The sequence below is a fragment of the Phyllobates terribilis genome, unplaced genomic scaffold, assembly GCF_046119375.1.
Source record: "Phyllobates terribilis strain yellow unplaced genomic scaffold, ASM4611937v1 Scaffold_2__4_contigs__length_985480577, whole genome shotgun sequence".
NCBI classification, from domain to species: Eukaryota; Metazoa; Chordata; class Amphibia; order Anura; family Dendrobatidae; genus Phyllobates; species Phyllobates terribilis.
In genome coordinates this window covers 129,791,350-129,811,260 of record NW_027362762.1, presented here as the reverse complement: position 1 = coordinate 129,811,260, position 19,911 = coordinate 129,791,350, and the positions used below count along the sequence as shown (strand labels likewise).

At 49.9% G+C, this 19,911-nt stretch overlaps 1 protein-coding gene across 5 annotated transcripts in view; it reads right to left on the bottom strand.

Annotated features, from left to right (window-relative positions):
* The window catches only part of LOC141196796 (mitochondrial ornithine transporter 1-like), a 108,661-nt gene that overhangs the window by 50,475 nt on the left and 38,275 nt on the right, over positions 1-19,911 (bottom strand). The gene's annotated exons all lie outside the window — the stretch shown is intronic.

Below are 19,911 nucleotides of genomic sequence, written 5' to 3'. Positions count from 1 at the left end.
TTGCCCTCAACGAGGTCTTTAATACATTATCCATGCTGCAGGGTCTCTGAAGCGTTTTACTGTGACCACCCAGATCAATGGATGCTGACGATTCTACAGGGCCAGGAGACAGACTCTATGTAGAGCTCATGTTTATACTAATACAGGATCATATTTCCTCTATATCAACTCCAATGTGGTAATATGGTACATAACAAGGTGTTAATATTTTAATTAAGTCATTTGGTATAAAGAATACATACCCATCTTTGTGAAAATAGAAGAAGGCCCCCATTCGGAACCCACATTTATTAATTATAGAGGAGGACCTGGCATGTCTATTTATTGAATGAATAGCTCATTGTATTGCCACTTTACCCCTTTGGTGTTACTACAAGGATAAAGAACACTTGCTGTCAGGCTCTGACACAGATCAAAGCTAATTTTTGGGGTATTTAGCAGCAGGCCTCCCTATGATCAGCTTACTGTCGGGAAATCCTTGTAACAAAAGTGCTGCGAAATATGTTGGTGCTATAGAAATTAAATTAGAATTATTATTATAACAAAAATATTATATATTGGGTTTATTAACATTGCGTTTGCAATGTACATTGGAAGCTATATGTACAGACATACAATGGTATCTGTCACCCATATGCTGCACAGTGTACTTATTTTTTTTTCTAGTAACTTGATGGTCTATTAGCCTAGTTGATGCTATTGTGATGCTACATAAATGTTTATAAGGAGCTTGTCTGAATACACCTTATATAAAAATATCCCTTGGAAAGAAGTCCTATAGTCATTTTATCGGTTGTATTTCATATAACAATTCATTTATACAGCCAAGAGGTTTTATCATTATCTGAAATGGGTAAAATTGCAAGTGCTTTTGAGGCTATGTGCCCACGATGCAGAAAATTTCTGCAGCATTTCTGCATCTCCCTGGCAGAAAAAACGCATGCAGATTGTGCATGCGTTTTTCCTGCCAAATTCATGCGGATTTGAAGCGTTATTCACATGCGTTTCTGCATGCGGATTGACAAGCGCTTTCCAGGCGATTTTAGCATCACTTGGAAAGTGCTTGTGTAGCACCCTGAGGATTCGGCTGCTACAGGGGTATTGCACCTCAACCCAGAGGTGTGATATTCCACTCCCGGGTAAGGATGGAGTGTGGATCTGAGCTCGGTAGGCTGCATGCACTACATACATCCCATTTCCGAGGAGCAGACCGATGGTACTCCCACTTAGAAATGTGCAGGTACGACCGAGTCTGTTCCTGGCTGGAGTGGGAGGGGGGTGGAACATCCCAAGTAGTGTAGGGGCAGATAGGGGGAGCAGCCTGGGTAAAGATAGGAGCTCATTGGGTGCTGGTCACCTGAGCTCACACATAGAGGGTGTATATAAGGTGGGCACCAACTAAGAACAGGGTCAGTTGCAGAGAGAAAGTCAGCGAGCGGAGGAGAAGAGAGACCCAGAGTGAGAGAGGAGAAAGAGAGACCCAGAGGGGGAAACAGAAGAAAAGGACTCCAAGAACCCAACTTAAATCCCCGGGTGAAGAGTCGGCATCAGGGTACCGGAACCCAAGCTGGTGGGGGCAAAAACACACCCCAGCCAGAGACCGGAGGCCGTGGGCAGCGTCTGCCACGGCCACCCACCATATCCACCACGAAGGCATACCACGTGGAGGGTCAGGGAACCCAAGGCCAAGGGTCTCCCAACAGAAGGCCCGAGGGAGCTGGACCTGGGTGGATCAATAGTGGGGACGGCCAGAGAAAGGATAGAAGGAGAGCTCAGGGTCACGCTCCGGACTCGCTTGGGGGTTGGCTGGATCCAGGACCTGGTGGATGCAGCACGGCTCGGGAGGTCACTTGAAGCTGGAGTGACCGGAACATCAGCAGTGAGTAAATACCCTTAACTGCATAACCCGACTCTGTCTTCCTTTAACACCTATGCTGCACCACCACAACCCCCATCCTCTGCACCTGACCCCCTGAGGCTATACCCCACCCGTTGGGGGTTATACCATCACCAGCTGCACCTACACCATCAGCCTCAGCGGACCCTGCTGCAGCGGCGGCCATAGTGACCGCAATACAACGGGTGGCGTAGTCGACAATAAAGAACTTAATAACATCTGTAGGACTGCCACATACAACTGAGTTTGACACCCTGGGCACGGACCGGGTCACAGCCACTCGGAAGACTACAACCCCCATCTGATCCGGCTCCGGATATTCCCCATAAAGAATATGGCCCAGGGGGTGCGTCACTTGTCAACTAGGTCACACTATATAAATCCATGCAAACAGCATGGATTTATATAGTGTGACCGTAAGAATGTTTAAAAATAAAAAAATAAACCTATACTTACCCTCTGATGGCCCGGCGTGTGTTGCTGCGCTCCTTCCTGGCTGCCAGCTGATCGCGCGACACTGCACTGAAGGGCCTGTGGTCACATGACTGTGACGTCACCGCAGGTCCTTCAGTCCTGCCCGCAAGCACAGGGAAGGAGACCGGGGGCCGTCGGAAGGTGAATATTATGTTTATTTTTTATTTTATTCTTTTTTTTACAGGTACAATGGTACCCAGGTCCGGATGAGAGTCTCCTCTCCTCCAGACTTGGGTACCATCCGCACATTGAAACACATATAATCCGTGAGTACAAATGTACTGACACGGATTATGTGCGTCTCAATGCAAGTCAATGGCGGCGATTACGCCGCGCTTCCGCAAAATTAATGGACATGCTGCGGATTTTTGAGCGCAGCATAAACGCTGCAGAAAAATCCACAGCATGGGCATAGAACTTGCGGAATCCCCTTGGGGTCCATGGGGGGCGGATTACCTAGCGTTTAACAAGCGTTTACGCTGCGGAAATTCCGCAGCATATACGCTTGAAAAACGCTACGTGGGCACTTAGCCTAAAAGCAAGCAACTTTGCAGTTTACTAAGTTGTTATTAATATGTGGTATCCCACAAAGTGGCCATTTCTATAGAATACTGGATATATAGTGTATTTTCATATAAATGCTGCGAATTTTTGTATGAACTGTGCATTGTGAATGCATTGTGAGACCTGCGGACAGGCAGCACAGAAAGGGTTAATCTTCCTCTCACAGGCTTGATCATGTGACCCAGCTCTGTTTAATATGCAGAAGCTTCTGGAACAAACGCCTCTGGGCAGTCAGCCAATGACGGCAGCTCTAATAGTCACATGGGAGTGGGAGGGGCTAAATCCTATGAGGTAGTTAAGGATTGAAGTGGCAGTTGGTGGCCAGACATTTTGAGAAGAGGAAGCCATTTTGTAGGTGAAGGAGTTACCTACTTTCTCCCTGACTGCTGCGCTTAAAAAGGGGACAGACACAATAAGGGAACTAATAGTCTTCATATTAGGAAGATTACAACTGTACCTCTAGGAGGAAGAATTACCTCAGGGCAGAAACAGAGCGCAGTGCTGAGGAAGAAATATTCAGATTTGATGAAACCAGAGGTTACCAAGATCTGCCTGTCTGCAGGTACACAGCAGTCTTCAGCCGTGAGTGTAATCCTGAACCTCAGTTCCCTACTGTTTGTGAATAAGAATTTGCCCCATTATTTTCAGTAAAGAAACTTCTGTTTAAGTTCTTAAGGCTTCTTTATGACTGGGGCTCGGGTGCACAGACTACTACCACCATCATCACCCTCTACCTGGAGGCATTTACTCGAAAAACATTATTTTGTGGAGTTTCATGTCGGTGTGTAATTTCAGAAGAGAGGACTCTTCTCCTGACAGAAAACTGTCCACAGCGAGATACATTGTATACTGCCAGGAGTACAGCACCCTGCCATACACCACATGAGATTACCACAAGAATTGGCGTCACAAACAGGATTTACCTCTGTGCCTTATATTTATTGAAGATTGAGTTAATAAATACTGCTGATATTGAGCGAAGGTGAAGAGAAAAATTACCTCAGAAAGTGTCAGTCTTTACTGCTGTAAAGAATTTGTACTGCACCACAGCTGTTGTTGGACTCTACACATCCTGGTGGCTGCTTTATTGGGAACAGTGATCTGATTTGATTGTAATACCCTGTGATTTAAACTGTGTTTTCCAAGTTTTTGCGCAGATATCTTGTATATATGTGACACCCCAGGGGTCTGGTTGTCACAGTGATAGAGATATTACGTCTGAGAGCAGGTGGGAGGTCCTTTGGTCAGGGATCCTGTGCATGCCACACCTCCTGCCCAGCCTTGGGAGGGGAAGAACTTCCCCTGTATAAACCCGGGGCTGAGGCAGGGTTAGTGAGTCCAGGAAGAGTAGAGACAAGAGCAGCATAGGAAGCAGCAGAGTCACAAGGAGTCAGGGGCTGGCAGCTAAAGAGCTCGCCCTGACTAAGAAGATTCTTTACCGGACCCGGAGTCCGAGGCTGTGGGGACTAACTTCTACCCAGCAGCAGAATCCGTCAGGCAGGGGATTTCAGGTCCCCTGGCCCAGAAGCCCGAGTCACCGGCCATACGGGTGAGCACCACACGGTACACTCAGGGACGTGGGCTACTTACATCAGCTTCTAGCAAGGTAGCCAGAAGAGTACAGTCAGCTTGGGAGGCCTACAACTACGCCTGGCCAGGGGAGATCCCATCTGCTCAAGGACTGACCAGGCCCCGTTCGCTAGCAAGTACTCCGGGAGGGTCTATCGTTGTTACCAGTAAAGACCCTGAACGCTACCATACCGTCTCTGAGTGGTTCCTGCTACCCCCATCATCCACGTCGGCTGCCCTGAGGCCATACCCCTCCCGTTGGGGGTTATACTATCACGCTGCACCATCCTTCCACCGGCCTCAGCGGTCTGCCCTGCAGCAGCAGCCCCCTGGCTGCATTCAACGGGTGGCGTAGTCATCAACCATTTTCTACCGCTAACAGACTGCCGTCCAGTTTGACTCCCTGGGCACGGACCGGGTCACCGCCACGAGACTACAACCCTAAACAGATCCGGCTCCGGGTAAGCTCCCGCGTGCGCAACGCAGCGCGACACAGGCCCAGGGGCGCGTCAACTTTGGCGTAGTCGGCAGGATCACGTGCCCGCAACCACCGGGTACTGCGTGCCTGAAAAGCAAAGACTGTTCAAACTTACCAGTGGTGAAGATTCCCGCCATCGGTGAAGATTCCCGCCATCCGGCGCCATCTTCAGCCTTCTTCCTGCCATCGGTGAAGTTTCCCGCCATCCGGCGCCATCTTCAGCCTTCTTCCCGCCATCCGTGGAGTTTTCCCGCCATTGGACGCCATCTTGAGGACGCCGCGCGGGAAGAAGAGGGGCGTGGACTCCGAAAGCGCGCGAGAACTGAAGCCCCGCCTCACGTCCGGACGTTGCGTAAGGTCCTGGAAGGAGCCCAGCAGACGCCGACGTCACAGGAGCGCGACGGAAGGTCCTCAACCCTGACGATCCACTGCGGAGCCGCGGCCTACGGAACAGGATCATCGCAAGGTAGGCCACGGTCCACTAGGGGGGAGGAAGATGTCGGATACGGAGGAGAGCTCCACTGCCTCAACCCCCGCCAGCGCTACCGCTGTTGCAGTTATGCCCTTCACCATGCCCTATATCCCGGGAGCAGCTTGGCTACCCCAGTACTCAGGGGAGTCACATACCCTGCATGACTTTAGAGAAAAGCTGGATAGCCTCTTCCAGGTGTACCCCCTCACAGAAGAGCAAAAAGTGAGCATCCTGGTGGCCCAACTAACTGGGGCAGCCAAAAGGGAAGTAAAATCCTGGCCACCTGGGAGGAAGACTGTCGCAGGGATACTAACCCGGCTGAAGGACACCTTTGATACCCGCACCTCAGCCGAGATTAAACTTAGATTCTACGGGTGCAAGCAGCGAGCGCATGAGAGTATAAGGGACTATGCACTCAACCTACAAGAGGCCCTGAGGGCCATTAAGCAGACCGACCCTAATGGAGTGGGAAACGAGGACAGGCTGTTGACCGAACAATTTATAGAGGGTTTATATTGCAATGCCCACCGCACCCAGTTGCGGGCAATGGCCTTACAGGACCCTCATCTAGAATTTGCACAGTTCAAGGACAGAGCCATCCGGGTGCTCCGAGAACCGGCACCAGGTGGCGTTGTGACCCACAGACGCCCCACTACCACTTACTACCAGGAGGCGGCGCCCTTGTCAGCAGGGCCTGTGGGAGCTGATGCGCAGGCTTTGGACAATGACCCGGCTCCAGACCTACACCATCAGGTCCAAGAGCTAGCTAAAAGCGTTGCTGCGCTAACCCGAACTGTGCAGTCTTTACAGGTTTCCACTCCAGGGAAGATCCAGCTGGCATCCGGACCGGAGGACATCCCGTGGCGTCGACCAAGGAGGACCCCACCGGCCAGAGGAAGACCCAGTGACCGATACAGCGAGGACGGACGACCCATCTGCCGCCGCTGCAATCAACCCGGACATATGGAAAGGTACTGTTCTTTAAACGGGCACAACCTGGGGTAGAGGGCCAACCCCCAGGAAAAAGATCACCAGGCCCATCGAACTGGCGCGACAGATATGTGGGAGGACGTCCAGTCTTGCCTGTGGTACTGGATGGAATTCCCATGAGTGCCCTACTGGACACCGGGTCACAGGTCACCACCATCCCGTACGTGCTCTTCAAGCAGTACTGGAATGACTCGGATATTACCCGCTACCCTGACGACGACTTGAGTATCATCGCCAGCAATGGTCAGCCCGTGCCACAGATCGGATTTAAAGAGGTGACCATCAAAATTGGTAGAGTCGAACTGGCCGCACAGGGACTGATCATTGTAGATATTGACAAACATGAGAGTCACCCAAAAATAACTCTAGGAACTAATGTAATTGAAAATTGTCTTGCAGAGGTGATTTTCCTTTTACAGCAGGTTGCCAAGAATGCCAGCTCCGGCGAGCAGCGGGTGCTCCAGAAAGAGATCCGGGCACTGATGCAACGGCAACAAGTGGAACTCTCCGGCGGTGAGATTGGTAGCGTAAGAATGTGTGACCCTTTTCCTATTGCCATGCCCCCAAAAAGTGAAATGATGATTTGGTGCCGGGCAGCTATTGGTCTGAGAGGTAGAGATTACCAGGCAATGGTAGAACCAGTTTACTCAGACAGTAGGCCCACCATTTTGACAGCACGGGGGGTGGTCAATGTACGCCATGGGAGGGTGCCCGTTCGCATAATAAATATCGGGGAGAGGGAAGTGTACCTGCCCCGGTATGCCACGCTAGCCAAATTATATACCACTAATCAAAATTCTATACAATCTGTGGAACCCTTGCCTCCATCTCACCCGGAGGAAGGTAACGGCTCTAAGAAAGACATGGAGGACTGGTGTCAGCAACTACATCTGGGTACTGACTCCACTCCCTCACACCAGAAACAAGGAGTCTATCGGGTGGTTCAAGAGTATGAGAGAGTGTTTAGTAAACACCCGTTAGACTTCGGGCGAGTCAAGGGGGTAGAACACCGCATCCCCACGGGAGATCATCCTCCCATAAAAGAGAGGTATCGACCCGTACCCCCTGCACATTACCAACACGCCAAGGGGATGCTTAGAGACATGAAGGAGGCTGGGGTAATCCGGGATAGCTGTAGCCCCTGGGCAGCCCCACTAGTTTTAGTCAAAAAGAAAGACAACACCATGAGGATGTGTGTAGATTACCGGAAAATCAACCGTATCACACACAAGGATGCGTACCCCTTACCAAGGATAGAGGAGTCATTGGCTGCTTTAAGATCTGCTAACTTCTTCTCTACCTTGGATCTCACTAGCGGGTACTGGCAGGTTCCTGTAGCAGAGGCGGACCGGGAGAAGACCGCATTCACCACCCCGATGGGACTTAGCGAGTTCACCTGCATGCCGTTCGGACTCTGTAACGCACCAGGAACCTTCCAACGCCTAATGGAGTGTTGTCTGGGCCACAGAAACTTCGAGACGGTCCTATTGTACCTGGACGATGTCATCGTATATTCCAAGACGTATGAGGACCACCTGAAACACCTGGCGGAAGTGTTCGAGGCTCTGGCGAGTTACGGCCTAAAGGTGAAACCCTCCAAGTGTCACCTCCTGAAACCAAAGGTGCAGTACCTGGGACACGTGGTGAGCGCTGACGGAGTGGCTCCCGACCCCGATAAGATCACCGCAATTAAGGGATGGCCAAGCCCCTCCAGCGTAAAAGAAGTGCGGCAGTTCCTCGGGTTGGTAGGCTACTACCGAAGGTTTATTCCCGGTTTCACCAAAAAGGCAGCACCTATGCAGGACCTCCTGATAGGCCAGTCCCGGAAGGCCAAGAACCAGAAGCCGCCCTTCAAATGGGAAGAGCTGGAAGAAGAGTCCTTCCGCCAGCTGAAGATGGCCCTCACGGGGGACGAAATCCTGGCGTACCCGGATTATAGCCAGCCCTTTATCCTCTACACCGACGCCAGTAACATCGGGCTAGGAGCCGTACTGTCCCAGATCCAGCAGGGGAAGGAACGAGTAATCGCCTACGCCAGCCGAAAACTGCGACCCACCGAAAGGAACCCCGAGAATTACAGCTCATTTAAGTTAGAGTTCCTGGCCGTAGTATGGGCAATCACTGAGCGCTTTAAGCATTACCTCGCTTCTTCCCGGTTCACCGTGTACACGGATAACAACCCGCTGACACACCTGGACACGGCAAGACTCGGTGCCCTGGAGCAGAGGTGGATGGCCCGTCTGTCCAACTACGAGTTCACAATTAAATACCGGGCAGGACGCTCCAATACCAACGCGGACGCCCTGTCCAGGATGCCCAACCTGCCGGACGGAGGAGAAGATCCGGAGGGACTGGAAGAAGTTGAACTCCCTGCGTTCCACCGTCATGGGACTATTCAGTATTCCCACCGGGTAAGGAGTAAGCAGGCTGCTACGTTGAACCCCTTACCCCACTACAACTGGGCGGAAACGCAAGACAGCGACCCTGCCGTCCGACTGGTGAAGGAGATGCTGACTCGGCCGGAGGCTCGCCTTGAACCAGACGCTCCGGAGGAAGCCAAACAACTATGGGCAGAGAAGAGTCGACTGTTCCTTTACAAGGGGAAGTTGTGCCGCAGAATGGTTAACTCCAGGACGCATGAACTACTCTGGCAAGTAGTGGTGCCACGAAGAGACGCAGCCATGGTGATGGAGGCATACCACGACGGAGCTGGACACTTCGGGTGGAAAAAGCTGGAGTTCCTGCTGCGCGAGCGGTTCCACTGGGTAGGCATGAGGGGAACCATCGAGAAGTGGTGCAGAGACTGTGGCCCGTGCAATCTGAGAAGGAAGGACCGGGCCAGCCAGAAGACTCCCCTGCAGTCCATCGTCACCCGGCAACCGTTGGAACTGGTAGCCTTGGATCATGTAAAACTGACCCCCAGCAGAAGTGGCTACGTCTACGCGTTAACCATCGTGGATCATTACTCCCGGTTTCTGGTTGTCGTCCCCGTCAAGGACTTAACGGCTCGAACAGCAGCTAGAGCCTTCCAGCAGCACTTTTGCCGTCCACACGGGTACCCGGACCAAGTGCTGACGGACCAGGGACCTGCCTTTGAAGCGGAGGTCTTCCAGGAATTCTGCAATCTGTATGGCTGCCGGAAGATAAGGACGACACCCTACCATCCGCAAACTAATGGACTTTGTGAGAAAATGAACCAGGTGGTAATGGATCTTCTAAAAACGTTGCCCCTGGAAGAACGCAGTCTGTGGCCTGAGAAGTTGCCCGATCTGGTGGACCTATACAACCACATCCCGGTAGGTTCCACCAACTGTACCCCGGCTTACCTAATGAGGGCAAGACCTGGTAAGTTACCTGTTGACCTGGAAATGGGAGTCCTGACGCCCGAGGACACTTCACCAGAAACGGACTGGGACACAGAGAGGCAGCAGCAGTACCGGAAAGTACAGGAGAGCGTGGAGCGAAGTCTCTGTCAGGCTAGGGAAAGACAAGAGAAGACTTACAACCAGTATGCTCCCGCTGTTCCCCTGGTACCCGGAGAGCAGGTCTTGAAGAGGAAGAGACGGCTCCACAAGTTGGACGACCAGTGGGAGAAGGACCCGTACACCGTACTGCCCTCAAGCCACGAGAACCCGAAGGTCTGTACCATCAGTAAAGACGGAGGGGAAACCACAGCCATTGTATCCCGGGACCACCTGAAGAAGTGCCCGGAACAACTGAGGAACCCTGAGGAGGAACAGGAAGACCATCGACCCGTGGAAGAAAGGGAAGATATGGTTAGTACCGTGCTCGGGGACTTCCCTCGGTCTTGGACTCAAGTCAATGGTGCAGTTGTGGTACCCGTACTCACCTTCCTCCAACCATCATCCCAAGAACCTACGGAGCAACGGGTAGAGCTGGAAGAGCAGCCGGTCCAGGAGGCAGAAGACTCCACCCAAGCGGAACAGGAGAATCCACCCTCTGCTTATAGTGAGCCTGCCGTACCCCTAGTGAGACAAAGAGCCGGTAGACAGCTGCCCAGTTTACCCTTGACAGCTCCTACACCCTGTAGTTCAGGGCCAGACAGTCAGCTCCGTAGGTCCACTAGGGCCACTAGAGGCCAGTTACCCGCACGTTGGAGGATCTAAATGTTTAAGTTGTTTTACAATGTTTACCTGTTTATTGTTGCTTGTGTGTAATTTTGTGTTTCTAGTTGTTTTTAGGAGTCTTCGGTGGATTTACCGGGAATCCTTTGTATATAGTTGGAGCGTAACCCAGGATGGACTAGAGACTGTTAAGGACTCGGGGTAGGACAGACCCCTACCTGGTTACGTCTCCCTGTGTTGGTGAAATGGACACCTTTGCTTTTCTTCAAAGACTGCACCCGGTTGCGGACATCCGTGACCATCTTATTGTGTTTCCTTATTGTATTTTATTGTTCTTTGATATACCTTGTTATATTTTTCCAAAAAGTGTTTAGTCCCGGAGTACTAAATTTCACTAGGGGGGAGTGTGACACCCCAGGGGTCTGGTTGTCACAGTGATAGAGATATTACGTCTGAGAGCAGGTGGGAGGTCCTTTGGTCAGGGATCCTGTGCATGCCACACCTCCTGCCCAGCCTTGGGAGGGGAAGAACTTCCCCTGTATAAACCCGGGGCTGAGGCAGGGTTAGTGAGTCCAGGAAGAGTAGAGACAAGAGCAGCATAGGAAGCAGCAGAGTCACAAGGAGTCAGGGGCTGGCAGCTAAAGAGCTCGCCCTGACTAAGAAGATTCTTTACCGGACCCGGAGTCCGAGGCTGTGGGGACTAACTTCTACCCAGCAGCAGAATCCGTCAGGCAGGGGATTTCAGGTCCCCTGGCCCAGAAGCCCGAGTCACCGGCCATACGGGTGAGCACCACACGGTACACTCAGGGACGTGGGCTACTTACATCAGCTTCTAGCAAGGTAGCCAGAAGAGTACAGTCAGCTTGGGAGGCCTACAACTACGCCTGGCCAGGGGAGATCCCATCTGCTCAAGGACTGACCAGGCCCCGTTCGCTAGCAAGTACTCCGGGAGGGTCTATCGTTGTTACCAGTAAAGACCCTGAACGCTACCATACCGTCTCTGAGTGGTTCCTGCTACCCCCATCATCCACGTCGGCTGCCCTGAGGCCATACCCCTCCCGTTGGGGGTTATACTATCACGCTGCACCATCCTTCCACCGGCCTCAGCGGTCTGCCCTGCAGCAGCAGCCCCCTGGCTGCATTCAACGGGTGGCGTAGTCATCAACCATTTTCTACCGCTAACAGACTGCCGTCCAGTTTGACTCCCTGGGCACGGACCGGGTCACCGCCACGAGACTACAACCCTAAACAGATCCGGCTCCGGGTAAGCTCCCGCGTGCGCAACGCAGCGCGACACAGGCCCAGGGGCGCGTCATATAAAGTCGGTGCCCTGCAGGAATGAGCAACTGAAGTTGCTCCACTGCACTCCGACAAAGAGAGGAGAGACATACAGCAGCCGGAAAGATAAGAGGAATTACTGCATTATACATACAGTTGTTGTAAACATGTCTTCAGAAGAGGAGAGTGAAGTGACAAGCCCATCAACTCCTATGGCTCAAGCAATGCCATTAACAGTGCCTTATTTGGGGCACACTGGCTCCCCAGCTACAGTGGAGAACCTCACACATTAAAGGACTTTAAAGAGAAAATGCAGGCAGTGTTCAGACTGTACCCAGTGAGCCCTGCACAAAAAGTGGAGCTATTGATGGGTCATCTAGGGGGCGCTGCACTAAGGGAAGTTAAATCTTGGCCTCCCAGTATAAGGAAAACTCCTGAACAGATACTAGACAGGTTAGGAGTTACATTTGAAACCAAAACCCTGTCAGAGTTAAAGATCAGATTCTTCAGGAAAATACAACAGTCCCATGAATCTTTAAGACATTTTGCCCTCAGTTTACGGGAAGCCTGGTGTTACCTTAACCAAGCTGATCCTGCTGAAGTTGTTAATGCTGATCAAATTTTAAAGGAACAAGTTATTGAGGGAGTAATGTCTGATACTACCAGGTTACAATTGAGAATGATAGCACTGCAACACCCTGGTAGTGATCTCTGGATTTAAAAGAATCCGCCATAAAAATATTGAGCCCAAGGGATAAAGGGTTGAATGACCAAGAAAGTGCTGTGTTTGCCCATGCCAAACCTGTATTTGTTCAGTGTGCTCCCCAACAGGTAGAAGGCTCTACTGAAGAGATACGTAATCAAATTGCGGAACTAACTAAAAGTCTTGCACTCCTATGCAGAGAAGTAAAGGAGTTGAAGCATTCAGCTCCCCGTCATGAAAACCATCCTCCTTTTATCCAGAATGTGCCACCCTACAGTCCCAGAGACAACTACTATCGGACAGGTAGGAGACCTACAGACAGATTTGATTCCTTAGGTCAATTTGCCGCAGATGCAACCGTAGTGGTCACATAGAAAGAGAATGTCAGTCTTTAAATCGGAATTTCCTGAGGCCAAGGACCGACCCTCAGGAGAAGAATGCATAGGTCCAGATGATCCTGACTGGGGCCTGAAATATGTTGGCTATTGCCCCATAATTCCAATCACAAAAGATGGTATCCCTTTTCCCGTACTACTTGACACTGGATCACAAGTTACCACAATCCAGCTACCACAATATACCGTATTTTTCGGACTATAAGACACACTGGACCATAAGACGCACCCCAAATTTTGGGGTGGAAAATAGGAAAAAAATATTTTTTATAAGATGGGGTCCATCTTATAGTCTGATTAGGTATCTTACCTGGGGGGTGGTGGAGCAGGAGGCAGGGTCCTTCAGGAAACTGACCTGGCGGAAGTGGAGGAATGCTGCAGACCCTGGATACATGAAGCCGGTGCTCCAGCAGCTGTGAGTTGCAGTGATGGTGGAGCAGGATTGCAGGTCCCACCGTTCCCTGCCTCAGGAACCCGGCGGCAGCAGAAGAGGTGAGATGCCGGTGTCTGGCTGGGGCCGGTGAACCTGCTGGGGCCTGTGAACCTGCTGGGGCCTGTGGACCGGCTTTGGCCTGTAGCCTGCCCAGAACCTGTGGACTTGCTGGGGCCTGTGGCCTGTGGAACTGCCTGAGGCCTGTGGACTTGCCTGGGGCCTGTGGACCTGTGAGCGGCGCCGGCAGTGAAGCAGAGGAGCCGGGGCCTGTGTTGGGCTGTGAGCGGTGTCCGGAGATGCTGTAGAGCAGCGTGTGCGGCTTCCGGTGGCCTCGGCCATCTTCCTGAGGCCGTGATAAAAAAAAATGGCCGCCGGAGCTCCCGGTCGGCGCATGCTCCGGCTCAGGCGGCCATTTTCCTGTAGATCACGGCCTCAGGAAGATGGCCGCGGCCACCGGAAGTTGCACACGCTGCTCTGCCGCACCGCCGGACACCGCTCACAGCCCGGCACAGGCCCCGGCTCCTCTGCCTCACTGCCGGACGCCACTCACAGTCCGGCTCAGGCCCCTGCTCCTCTGCGTCACCACCCGACACCAGCCACTCTAGCACAGTTACAGACCCCAACTCCAGCTGCATCTCGCCGCTGCCGGAGGACCCTGCGATCCCCGCTCCACCACCACCGGTAAAGTAACGTTTGGACCATAAGACGCACCCCTATATTTTCCTTCCAACTTTTGGGGGAAAAAAGTGTGTCTTATGGTCCGAAAAATACGGTAAGCATTATTGGAAAACAGACCAGCTAGCAAAAATTACCTCGGCTGACTTCAACATTATAGCTAGTAGCGGACAACCTGTTCTTCAAGTGGGCTACTGGACAGCTACTTTTAAAATCGGCAGAACGGAACTACCTGACCAAGGCCTTATTGTAGTCGATACAGGAGAAGACGATTTTCCACCTGTAGTTTTGGGGATGAATGTACTACAGAATTGTTTTGACGAACTGATTGAAGGTATGACTTATGCTCTTAATGTTGCGTCCCCCATGAAGAAGAGAACCATTCAGAAGACACTCCACATACTCGTTAGTCATCAGAAATTCACTAATTCAAGAGGGGAGATCAGCCCTGCCAGGATAATGGACTCCAGGCCTGTAATTCTGAAACCTCGTAAAGAAACTATGGTGTGATACAAAATCAAGATGGGTCTAAAGGGTCAGGACTATGAAGTTCTAGTTGAACCAAATGAACACAAAGATGATACAGTCATTATAGCTGCAAGAAGTTTGGCTACTGTTACTCATGGTTGAGTACCAGTGCGTCTCATAAATTGCGGGGACCTGCATAAATATACCACTGTAGCAAAACTGAGTAGACTCAATTTTCAGGATATCCTTCAAGAGTCCCAATGCTCTACCCAAGTGAAACCTTCCCCAAGTGCCGAAACTAAAAAGTAGTGGTGGCACAAACTCGACATAGGCACTGAAGACACCCCCCTCGAGCAAAAAGATGGAGTACTTAGAGTTGCCAAAGAATATTAACATATATTCAGCAAGTTTGCCTTTGACTTCGAGAGAGTCCGTATAATCGAGCACCCCATTTCCACTAGTTCCCATCCTCCAATCAAAGAAAAGTACCGACTTATACCTCCTTCCAATGTACCAGCCAGTAAAGAAGATGATACAAGAAATGAAGGATGCTGATGTGATTAAGGACAGTGGCAGTCCTTGGGCCCCACCAATTGTTCTTGTTAAAAAGAAGGATGGGAGTATTCGTTTTTGTGTGGATTATCGCAAACTTAACAACATTACCCACAAAGATGCATACCCACTGCCCAGAATAGAAGAATCATTGACTGCCATGAAATCAGCAGCCTGTTTCTCCACCCTAGATCTCACCAGCGGATACTGGCAAGTACCAATGGCCCCAGAGGACCAAGAGAAGACCGCGTTCACTACCCCTATGGGTTTGTTTGAATTTAAATGCATGCCCTTCGGCCTATGCAATGCTCTGGGAACCTTCCTCATGGAATGCTGCTTGGGTCACAAGAATTTTGAAACTGTGCTACTGTATTTAGATGATGTAATCATCTATTCCAAAACCTACAAGGAACATCTCCAGCATCTTGCTGAGGTCTTTGAAGTCCTAGCCGAGCATGGCCTGAAAGTCAAACCGTCCAAGTGCTATCTTCTAAAATCCAAGGTCCAATACCTAGGGCATGTAGTTAGTGCGGAAGGACTTATTCCAGATCCTGAGAAGATTGCTTTGGTAAAAGACTGACCTATCCCAAATACCATTAAAGAAGTCCGTGGATTCCTCGGATTTTCTAGCTACTTCAGAAGATTCATCAAAAACTTTACTCGGATTGCTACCCCCTTACAAGACCTCCTAAAAGGACAACCGTGCCTGAAGACCAGTGTTGAGCCACCCCCGTAGTGTTCGGGTTCGGTTCGTCGAACACCGGGATGTTCGAGGAACTGTTCGTCGAACTGTTCGTCGAACACCTTAGAACACCGTCGAACACCGTTAAAACCAATGGCAGGCAAACAAAAACACATAGAAACACATAGAAAACACCTTCAAAGGTGTCCAAAAGCTGACAAACTGCTCAGAAGACGCTTTCTTTAAAAAAGCCGGCCGGCAATTCAGCAGCGGCATACACCGGTACCCGACAATTTAGACAAGAAGGAATAGAGCCTCACACATAGATTAGATAGATAGAAACATGTCAGTCACATATATATGAAGTACAGTGACAGTGTTGCTTACTGTACTTGTCATTTAGTGTAAAGGATTTATTAAAAAATATAATAGTGTTTTCATGCACTGTCTCTTTAAAAAAGCCGGCCGGTAATTCAGCATCTGTACCCGACAATTTATAACAGACAGAATAGAGCTTCACACATAGATTAGATAGATAGAAACATGTCAGTCACATATATATGAAGTACAGTGACAATGTTGCTTACTGTACTTGTCATTTAGTGTAAAGGATTTATTAAAAAAAATAACAGTGTTTTCATGCACCGTCTCTTTAAAAAAGCCGGCCGGCAATTCAGCATCTGTACCCGACAATTTATAACAGACAGAATAGAGCTTCACACATAGATTAGATAGATAGAAACATGTCAGTCACATATATATGAAGTACAGTGATAGTGTTGGTTACTGTACTTGTCATTTAGTATTAAAATAAAGGATTTATTATTAAAAAAAATTGGCGTGGGGTTCCCCTTAATTTTAGTCTCTAGCAGAGGTTAAGCAGACAGCTGGGGCAGATGTTTGAAGCCTGGGAAGGGGGTAATACCCACGGAGCTTCCCAGGCTACTAATATGAGCCCCCAGCTGAATACATAGCCTTTACTAGCTATTAAAATGGGGGACCCCCCAAAAAAAATGACGTGGGGTCCCCCCTAATTTAATAGCTAGCAAAGGCTAGGCAGACAGCTGGGGGCTGATATTAATAGCCCAGGAAGGGTGCCATGAATATTGGCCCCCTCTCAGGCTAGAAACACCAGCCATCAGCCGCCCCAGAAATGGCGCATTCATAGGATGCGCCAATTCTGGCACTTAGCCTCGCTCTTCCACGCTGCCCTGTAGCGGTGGCAGGGGGTAATAGGGCTGGGGTTGATGTCAGCTTATAATGCCAGCTGACATCAAGCCCAGGTTAGTAATGGAGAGGCGTCTATAAGACACCCCCATTACTAACCCCATAGTCAAAGTTAAAAGAAAACACAAACACCCAGAATAAAGTCCTTTAATTGAAATAAAGACACAATTCTTTATTGTTCTAAATTAAACCATACTTACCATCACGCCCATTCCAGCTGAAGCCAACGATCTCCTGCAATAAAAGAAAAATAATAAAGCAACATCATCCTTACCTTTCCATGGTTCCCACGACAGCTTCAGCTCTGCTACATCGAGATGACAGGCTGGACCGCAGCAGAACGCTGCCATCCAGCCTGTCATCCCGCAGACACTGAGAAGCGCAGGCTTGCTTGCGCTCTGCAGTGTCTGGCTGTGACGGCATAAAGATGAGACGAGTTCATGTCCAATGAACTCGGCGCACCTCATGCACGTCACTGACAGCGTGGGAAAATTCTCACGCTGAAGCGCTGAGTGCAGGAGAATTCTCCCACGCTGTCAGTGACGTGCATAAGGTGAGCTCATGTCCAATGAACTCAGCTCACCTCCTGCACGTCACTGACAGCGTGGGAGAATTCTCCTGCACTCAGCGCTTCAGCGTGAGAATTCTCCCACGCTGAAGCGCTGAGTGCAGGAGAATTTTCCCACGCTGTCAGTGACGTGCATAAGGTGAGCTCATGTCCAATGAACTCAGCTCACCTCCTGCACGTCACTGACAGCGTGGGAGAATTCTCCTGCACTCAGCGCTTCAGTGTGAGAATTCTCCCACGCTGAAGCGCTGAGTGCAGGAGAATTTTCCCACGCTGTCAGTGACGTGCATGAGGTGAGCCGAGTTCATTGGACATTAACTCGGCTCATCTGGATGCCCTCACAGAGAGACACTGTGGAGCGCAAGCAAGCCTGCGCTTCTCAGTGTCTGCGGGATGACAGGCTGGATGGCAGCGTTCTGCTGCGGTTCAGCCTGTCATCTCGATGTAGCAGAGCTGAAGCTGTCATGGGAACCATGGAAAGGTAAGGATGATGTTGCTTTATTATTTTTCTTTTATTTCAGGAGATCGTTGGCTTCAGCTGGAATGGGCGTGACGGTAAGTATGGTTTAATTTAGAACAATAAAGAATTGTGTGTTTATTTCAATTAAAGGACTTTTTTCTGGGTGTTGTGTTTTTTTTTAACTTTGACTACAACTCGAACACCGCCCAAAACAGCTCGAATTTTGAGATTGGCGAACAGTTCTAGTCGAACACCGCTCATCTCTACTGAAGACGTACAAAATCCCTCCATTCAATGGACTCAAGAGCTAGAACAGTCCTTCCAAGAACTTAAGATGAATTTAACTGAAGCCCCAATCCTTGCCTATCCAGACTACAATATCCCCTTCCACCTGTATATAGATTCCAGCCATATGGGACTAGATGCAGTGCTAGTTCAGGTCAAGATGACAAAGAAAAAGTTATGGCTTATGCCAGTAGATCTCCCCGGCAAACCGAGAAAAATGATCAGAACTATAGTTCCTTTAAGTTGGAATTCCTTGTATTAGCGTGGGCTGTCACTGAAAAATTTAAGTATTACTTGGCTGCAACCCTCTTCATCGCTTTCACTGACAATAACCCATTGTCCCAGTTACATACTGCTAAACTTGGAGCCCTTGAGCAGAGATGGGCCTCTCGCCTGGCCAACTACCAATTTGTCCTGAAGTACTGAACAGGCCAATCAAATGCCAATGCTGATGCCCTGTCCAGGTTGCCCACAACAGAAACACCCCGTTATAGCGAAGAAGAGAGGGAAGAAGTAGAAATGCCTCCCTTCTACTCCTATATCGCCAAACAGAATGTGCGGAGAGTCAAAAGAAACCCATTTTCAGAAACTAGCCCCAAATCCACGATGAATCACGATTGGGCTGAAATCCAGAAGGAGACAAGAACTTTCAGAACTCTACAGAAGTTGCTAGTCTCTAGATCCCCAAAACGGCCCGTGGCCTACAAACAATCTAATCCAGAACTTTGTCGATTATGGCGACAGAAAAAAACGTCTGCAGTTCCACAAAGGAGTGCTTGTTCGATGCACCGTGAGAGAGTGTTTCAAGTAGTCGTACCCAGACAAGATGCCAGCCTCATCCTAGAGGCCTACCACAACCAATCAGGACACTTTGGCTGCCAAAAGACTGAGATAACCATCCAAGAATGCTTCTATTGGATAGGAATGCGCCAAGACATTGAGAAATGGTGCAGAGAATGTGTTTCATGTACTCTAAGCCGAGAAGGTATGGAACAAAAAGTCTCGCTGTATCCCATTGAAATTCACGATCCTCTGCGGCTTGTTGCTCTTGACCATGTGAAACTGCAACCCAGTCGTACTGGATACCTCTATGCTCTGACCATTATCGACCACTAAATTTGTTGTGGCTGTGCCTGTCAGAGATCAGACTGCCCGGACCACTGCCACAGTATTTTGGAAACATTTTGTAAGGCCTTATGGATACCCCGAGCAGATCCTGACAGATCAAGGTCCCGCATTTGAGTCAGAGTTATTCCAAGAACCGTGTGCACTCTATTGCTGCAAGAAACTTCGCACAACTGCATACCATCCCCAATGCAATGGACTATGTGAAAGGATGAATAAAACTTTGATTTACATGTTAAAGAATGTTCCAACCAAAGAAAGACAAGAATGGCCCGAGTTGCTCCAAGAGTTAACTTACCTGTATAACAACACCACCCACTGCTCCACCAGTTACACTCCATATTACCTGATGTTTGGCCGTCCAGGGAAACTGCCTGCAGACTTTCAGCTAAATGTTCAAATGGAAGATCACTCTAATTCCATAACACAGTAGACCACCAAAGACGTCTCCAAGAAGCTAACGAAATTGTGGAAGACTGAATGAAAGCTGTCTGCCAAAGGCAGGAGGATGATTTCAATGAAAAGACCAAG